The sequence below is a fragment of the Humulus lupulus genome, chromosome 6 (genome assembly GCF_963169125.1).
Source record: "Humulus lupulus chromosome 6, drHumLupu1.1, whole genome shotgun sequence".
Taxonomy (NCBI): Eukaryota; Viridiplantae; Streptophyta; class Magnoliopsida; order Rosales; family Cannabaceae; genus Humulus; species Humulus lupulus.
In genome coordinates this window covers 43,289,047-43,296,596 of record NC_084798.1, presented here as the reverse complement: position 1 = coordinate 43,296,596, position 7,550 = coordinate 43,289,047, and the positions used below count along the sequence as shown (strand labels likewise).

General features: G+C 34.5%; 1 non-coding gene across 1 annotated transcript; it reads left to right on the top strand.

Moving 5' to 3' along the window:
* Nucleotides 1-6,115: 6,115 nt before the first annotated feature.
* Nucleotides 6,116-6,223, top strand: LOC133787577 (small nucleolar RNA R71). Its single transcript, XR_009872590.1, has one exon. It is a non-coding gene; the product is annotated as a small nucleolar RNA R71 (small nucleolar RNA).
* The last annotated feature ends 1,327 nt before the right edge of the window (nt 6,224-7,550 follow it).

Genomic DNA, 7,550 nt, shown 5'->3' with positions numbered 1-7,550 from the left:
AGAGCCCCTGCATGCAATGTATCGCCTTCTAGTAGGCGATACATCGCCTAGGCGGTCTTTTAGGGTCGTAAAGTTACATAAAATGCTCCAAATGGTGTGTTTTAAATGCTATAATCCTATTGGTTAGACTAATGATGATGCATAGACTATAAATATGAGTTATTAGAGTTGTAAAGCCTTGATCACACTTTCCAACTCTCTCTCTCTCTCTAGCTCTCAAAGACCAAAGTTTTCTCCAAGAAACCTATCAAGATTTGCTTGACTTGCATGAGTTTTAAGGCTTGTTCAATCCCAAATCTCATTCTACTTAGTTGAAGCTTCAAGCAATAAGGGAAGGCTTGGAATAGAGTTTTTGGACAGCAATATTCTTATTGTGTCTAAGCCTTAAAAGCTCCCCAAGTTTGAAGATTCAAGTTGCTATAAATCAAAGGTTGTATCTATTTAACCCTAACTTTGTTTTGTGTTACTCTATTGTGTTTTCATTGTTAGTATTGTTGATTAAATGTTTCTAAGTTCATCTTATCATCATTTAATCATTTAATTCTTATATTCAAGATTGACATTCATATCATAAATATGTTTCTTTGATTATGAAGATTTGCATTCATACTTTGAATAAGGTTCTTGATTAGCATTTAGGGTCAAATATTGAACTATTCCCATTATTAATTGTTGATTTGCAAAGTGTAAAGTCATATATTGCCAACAAGAATTAGGACTTATACGCTAGTTATAGAGAGAAAAATAGACTCATTTAGAGACAATGAATAGGCAGAGCTTACGCTCCACATGTGATTGAAACGTGGACAATATCCACTTGTTATATAGTGCGAAGGGTTTCTGACTATTCAATCACTGCACAGACGATTTCTGTCATTGATATTATTGTCCTATCTCATGAGTACGTAGACAATATCCACTTATTGTATTATTTCGCAGATGGTTTCCGCTTGTCTCATGAGTGTGTGGACAGTTTCCACCTATTGACATGTAGCTCAGACAGTTTTTTCCTACTCGATCATTGTGTAGACAGTTCTTGCCCTTGACATTATTGGTCCGGTTAGCTACCGTGACAATAGGCCAGAAGGTAAATTGTTACAAGTAAAACCTTAGAATCTTGATGAGCCAGTGTGGATCCACCAACCCCGTTTAAATTATTATAAATGCCCTAGGTAACCAATGGTTACCCTCAAGAAGGATTCATGATTTAGGTATCAGTGCGGAGACTTAAGTCTCCACTACGATTTGAGTTAAGATACTAAGGTATACTTTGGCAACTCCCGAATTGGCCTCTGGTTTGGATTCTCTGCAGGGTTATATTTTTGGTTTTTGCTAAACATGATGTGATGTCGCAAGGATGCTTAGGAATTCCTGAATTGTTTGATTAGGGCCCGAATTTATCCGGAACCCTAAGTGTGGTAAGCAATATGTTGTGGGGACAATGACTAGGTCATTGGTTCCTATTATTGTTTATACTCTGTGTTGCTAGATTGATTTACTAAGCGTTTTTGCTTACCTAGTTGCTCATGTTGTAGATAAGGGCAAGGAAAAGCTAGGGCAGTGAGCACCGGGGTCTGCTTGCGAAAGTGTACATGTGGCCTAACTTCTAAGGAGTCTGCACTTTAAAAATGAATATTTTAATTATGTTTAAACTATTTTTGTTGCTACAATGTTTTTAAGCTTTAATGTAAACATTTTTAGTGTGTGCACACATTACGTTTTAAAGTATTTTTTATATGGATTTTTTAGACCTTTTTAATAGTATAAATGATTTTATTTCTGAAAAATTAGTGTTGGTATTTTTGGGTCGCTACATATAGACTATTCGAATACTTTTTTCCCTATGTTTAAAATGGTGTCAAGGAATACAATTAGGTCTGACATTTTGAAAATGTACAAGGCTGAAAAGGAAAAATGTAGTCAATTTTTGGAGAAAAATAGAAATAGAATAGCTATAACCACTGATATATGGACTTCCAATCATCAAAAGAGGGAATATATGACTGTGACAACTCATTTCATAGATGACTCTTACGAGTTGCATAGTCGGATTATGAGTTTTAAGTATGTACCATGCCCACATGATGATGTAGTACTTACTGATTCACTGAGTTCTTGTTTGTCTGAATGGAATATTGAAGACAAGATTAGTACAGTGACTGTGGATAATTTTACTGCTAACGTTGCAATGATTCCACTTTTGAAGGAGAAGTTTAATTCTAGATGTTTCATTTTAAAATGAAATTTACTTCACATGCGTTGTTGTGCGCATATTTTGAATCTTATTGTTAAGGATGGATTGTCTGTTATTGGTGATAGCATTGACAAGATTCAAGACAATGTTGTTTATTTGTCGGGCACACCAAAGAGGTATGAGAAATTTGAGGACACTGCTCATTATCTTGAAGTGACATGTATTAAAAAGTTGTCACTCGATTTTCAGACAAGGTGGAATTCAATATACTTGATGCTCAGCATAGCTTTATTGTACAATAGAGTATTTGAATGATTAAAGCTATGTGATTCAAGGTATGTTAGATATGCGCCATTAGAAGTTGATTGGATTAGAGCTCAAAAATTGTGTGACAAGCTGGAAGTGTTTCATGAGGTAACAAAGTTGTTTTCTGGAATAAGTATCCTACAACTAATCTTTTTTGCCCAAAGATGTGTCAAATTAAGATGAGAAAGGAAGCATAGATGACATCAGATGATCCCTTTATTAGGGACATGGCAACTCAAATGATGTCTAAGTCTCAAAAGTATTGGGAAGAGATTCATGGGCTTATGATTGTGGCAATTGTTTTGGATTCAAGATATAAGTTTATGTTGATCGAATATTATTTTCCTAAAATTTATGTAAATGTAGCGCACCAATTTTTTTTTTGTTTTATTATTATTTTAATGGTTTGTTTATTTTTAAATTAATTGTTAAGTGTTAGAATTTTATTTTTATTGTTGGTAGAAATTATGTGAATTTAATTTTGTTAATTGTTTTATTTAATTATTCTATTTTAATTTTTTTTTGAGTTTTGGTTTGGTGCATCAAGGTGCATGGTTAGTAGATATGCACTTGAGCACTTGTGTATGTGTGCATGTGCATGGCATGCATGGTGAACATGCAATAGTTTTCCCAGGCATTATTTCCTTTTTATTATTTTTAGTCTTTCTTTTATTTTATTTAATTAATTAAAAGAAAAAAAAAAGGAAAGAAATGGAGAAGAATGGGCGTGAGAAGAGAGGGAATCCTTTTTTCCATTTTTTTTAAATTTTAAATCAAATATACATGAATAAGGTAAGTGCATTAAGGTGTGGGTTGTCTTGGCTTAATTTGGGAAAGTAAAAATAAAGAAACTTGAATGAAATTGTGTGTGTGTGAGTCACACCTAGCCGAGTAGAGAGAGTGAGGGAGAGTGGGAGTCGGCCAAATGGGGGAATTGTGTTTCCTTTTTTTGTGAGTTAGTGGCTTAATTGTGGAGGAGAGTATCAAGGGAAGCCATTATGGGAGATCGCCTCTTAGGGTTAGGCTTTGAGAGATAAAGGAAAGGAGAGAAATTTCCTTGCTCATTTGAGCTTGTGGGTGACTGCAATTTAGAGAGAGGAGAAAGAGAGAGCTCGTGGAAGAGAGAAAGAAAGAAGGAGAGAAAGAAAAGAAGCAAGAGGAAGAGGTAGCAAGGGATTTCAAAATCCCTAACGGTGAGTTTTGGTTCATAGTGTTAATTTTGATTATTCTTCTTCTTCTTGATTTTAAGAATATATTTTCTTCCTCTTTTCTTGATGTGGGTTTCAAAAACCCTAGGTGTGTCCAAGAGGGTGGCCATAGTTTTTGAGTCTTTTAGTTCTATCAAGAGAGGTAATGTGAATTCTCTATTGAATATGATTGCCAAAGATATATTTGATGTGCCTATTAGCACTGTTGCTTCAGAATCTACATTTAGCACTGGTGGTAGACATGTAGGTTCCCACCAAGTGAGACTTCATCCGTCTCCATTGGAAGCATTGATATGCACTCAAAATTGGTTGGTAAATGAAAAAAAAAGGTAAATATAATAATCATTATATATATTCATATTTTGTTGTATTATTTCAATATTTATTTTTTTTATTTTTTTTACAAAAACGAGTCCACTAGTCACCATGAATGATGAAGTTAATAATGTAGATCCAACTATGGTAATTAGTTAAGTTTTTATACGTAATCAAATAATTTATTAACTCCATTATTAATACATATATATATTTTTTGTAGGAGCCATACATACTTGATCTTGATGATTAAGGTAGCAGGTCAATGAAGAAGAGAAAAGTCAGTTGATTCTTATGAAGCACCAAAAGTGGAGCACTATGTTGTATATGATAGTTTTATTATACTTTGTTCTCTTGAGAAACTCTCATTATACTTGGCAAATTCTTGATTTAAATGATGATATAATGATATTATTTATTCCAATTCTCTCGTGCTACTTATATACATGCGTAGTACCTAAAATTGACATTTTATATATGGTTTAGAATATCCTCTATTCTAAATAGACTTTAGGGGTAAGATTTATACATTTTTTATTCCATAACTACTCTATGAAAGAATTGTAAATATTGAAAATATGTTTTGTATAATTCATCCTTATTCTTGTATTTATTTTTGTAAATTTTAAAATAAAATACAAAATAAAATATTTGAGGGTGCAGTTGATACGAAGTGTAAAAAATACGGATTGTAACAAAAAAAAATTCAGCATAGGGAGAATTCTAAAATTATAATTCAATGTTTCTTAAAAAAAATTAAAAAAAGTTAAACGGGTCGGGGCAGACCGGCCCCAATTCAATCGGGGTGGGTCGACTTGACCCGCTCTAAGGAACTTATCGGGGTGGGGCAGGGTGAAAGCGAGATGGGGTAGAACCGCCTCATTTACTTCCTTGATGGAATGGTAAAAGTCCCAAGATCTTTTATCTTCTGAAGAAGCTTGTTTTGCAAGAAGGAGCTACATTCTTTAGTAAGGGCCATAGTCTCAAATTCTCCCAACCGCCTCTTCTTGGTAAGAATGTCTTTCATGAACTTCACAGAATTAGGCATTTCCTCTAGGGCTTCAACAAGAGGAATATTAATATGTAGCTACTTCAACATATCAAGAAACCTTTTAAATTGACTTTCTTGCTTATGTTTCTAAAATCTCTGTAGGAAAGGTAGCTTTTGAATTTCTAAGGAACTTTGTTATGGTTCTGATGCAGCTGCACTCTGGCCAGAGGTTAATTTCCTTGAATTTCCAGCATCTTCGCTTACTTTCTCATTATTTTGGATTGAAGAGGGCTCACCCTCGTGCCAAGTAGATTTCTTGGAATTTTCCCACTCCTCAAAGTCACAGCCTTACAATGTTTTCTACCCACATTCCTTGGATTTTGTGTGTCACTTGGTAATGCACCTTGAGGTTTATTTCTTAGTTCATTAGCAATCTACCCAAATTGATTTTCTAGGATCCTCAATGATGTTTCTTGACTTTGGATCATGGCTTCATTCTTTGCTATGTACTCTTTCAACATGTTCTTAAGAGAATTAGATTGCACCGCTTGTTTTGGCCTTTATTGTCAAGCTTGTTGAGGATTGTCGGTGGATAAGTGGGTCTAGGAAGCATAGATGAAGTGCTAGGACCAGCCCCTTGATTACTCCATGAAAAGTTGGGATGTTGCCTCCATGATTGGTTGTAGGAATTTGAATGAGGGTCATTCCTATTCTAATTTCCCATATAACAAACAGTTGCAGGATTGGAAGGACGATTGCCAAAGGTATGACCATCACCACAATACACACAAGAAACATTCTCCAATTGACCCATTGGTGGCCCCATAGCCTGCCTCATTGATTGATTCATCCTCATGTTCATAGTTTTGAGCATATTCGAGATGGAAGACACTTGGGCTACCATGAATACCAGCCACTTTTCTCACTGTAAGTGCTCTAGTAGTAGGCCACTGATGGTTATCATTAGAGATCCTCTCAAGAATTTCATATGCCTCATTATCAGACTTAGCAAGAAGAGCCTCATTTGTTGAAGCATCTACCACCATTCTAGTGTGAGCGTTGAGACCACTGTAAAAAGTCTCCATCTGGATGCAATGAGGAATTCCATGGTGGGGACATTTTCTCAAGAACTCCATTGAACCGCTCTTGTTCCTCATATAAAGATTCTCCTTCAAGTTGCTAAAATGAAGTGATTTCATTATGAAGCTTGGCATTCTTAGTGGGAGGAAAGTACTTCATCAAGAAATGCTCAGCCAACTCTTGCCAAGTAGTCATTGAATCAGACGATAGAAAGTTCAACCAAGCTCTTGCTTTATCTCTCAAGGAGTATGAAAACAACTTCAGCCTCAAGGCATCTTTTGTGACTCCGGGAAGCTTAAAAGAGTCACTCACTTCCATGAATAAGTGAAGATAGAGTTGGGGATCTTCAGTTGTCATCCCACTTAATTTGCTCATAGTTTGAAGCATCTGGAACATAACTGGCTTCAACTCAAACTGTGCAGCTTGTATATATGGTCTCACGATGCCTAGATTGAGCTCATTGAATAAGGGGGGGGGGGGGGGGGGGAGCATATTGCCTAATGGAACGATCTCAGTCATCATCCACAATAACAACATTCTGCCCATTATTAGGAGTTGCTCCCTCTTGAACTGCTGCCCCTTGCTCAACTCCCTGTGGGGCCTATTGCTCAACATCCATCACTATTACTTCCTCTTGGACTCTTCGTTCTCTTTGTCTTTGTCTGAATGTGAATTCAATTTCTAGATCAAGAAGAAGTAGTTCAGGATCTTGATCCTCGTTCATAAATTGTTTGAACATAATTATGCACAAGAATCACCCAAGTTAGCACAAAAAATAAATTAAACCAAATTGCAAGATAATTAAACTCATATATGACTTTTAACAATTCCCGGCAATGGCACCAAAAACTTGTTGTGATTTTTCATTTATGATATGTAAGTGTACATAATTGTCAAACAAGTAATATAGTAGTAAGTATTTTAATCACTTCCTCAAAGATTGTTTAAGCTAAATATTGTAATAATTAAAACCAAAGAATTTGGAAATAAAATCAGTAAAATGATTTAATTAAACTAAATGAACAAGAAAATAAATGGAAATAAACTAATTAACTAAAACTAAATTAAAATAGTAACAAAGTATTGAATTTTATGATTATAATGAGAATTAGAGTTACTAATTCCCCCTAATACATAATTCTGGGTAAAATACGGTCCCAATTATGGGCAGATTGTTATTGATTTTATCAAACTTACGTAAGAGTATGTATCGTAACAAGTAGTATGTTAAAATCGATCACACATAGACTAATCTTTAAGTGTTAAATACCAATCACTATTTTCCTTTCAATCCAAGTTAGATACAATTAAAAGAAACTATAAAAATAAAAGAAACCTTTAAGAAAAATAACAAAAATAGAAATCAAGAATTAAGAATTTTAAGTCTTTATTTCTCCCTATATTCTTCCACAAACATATTTCATCATCTTTAATTTAATGTTCTAATTGCTAGTCT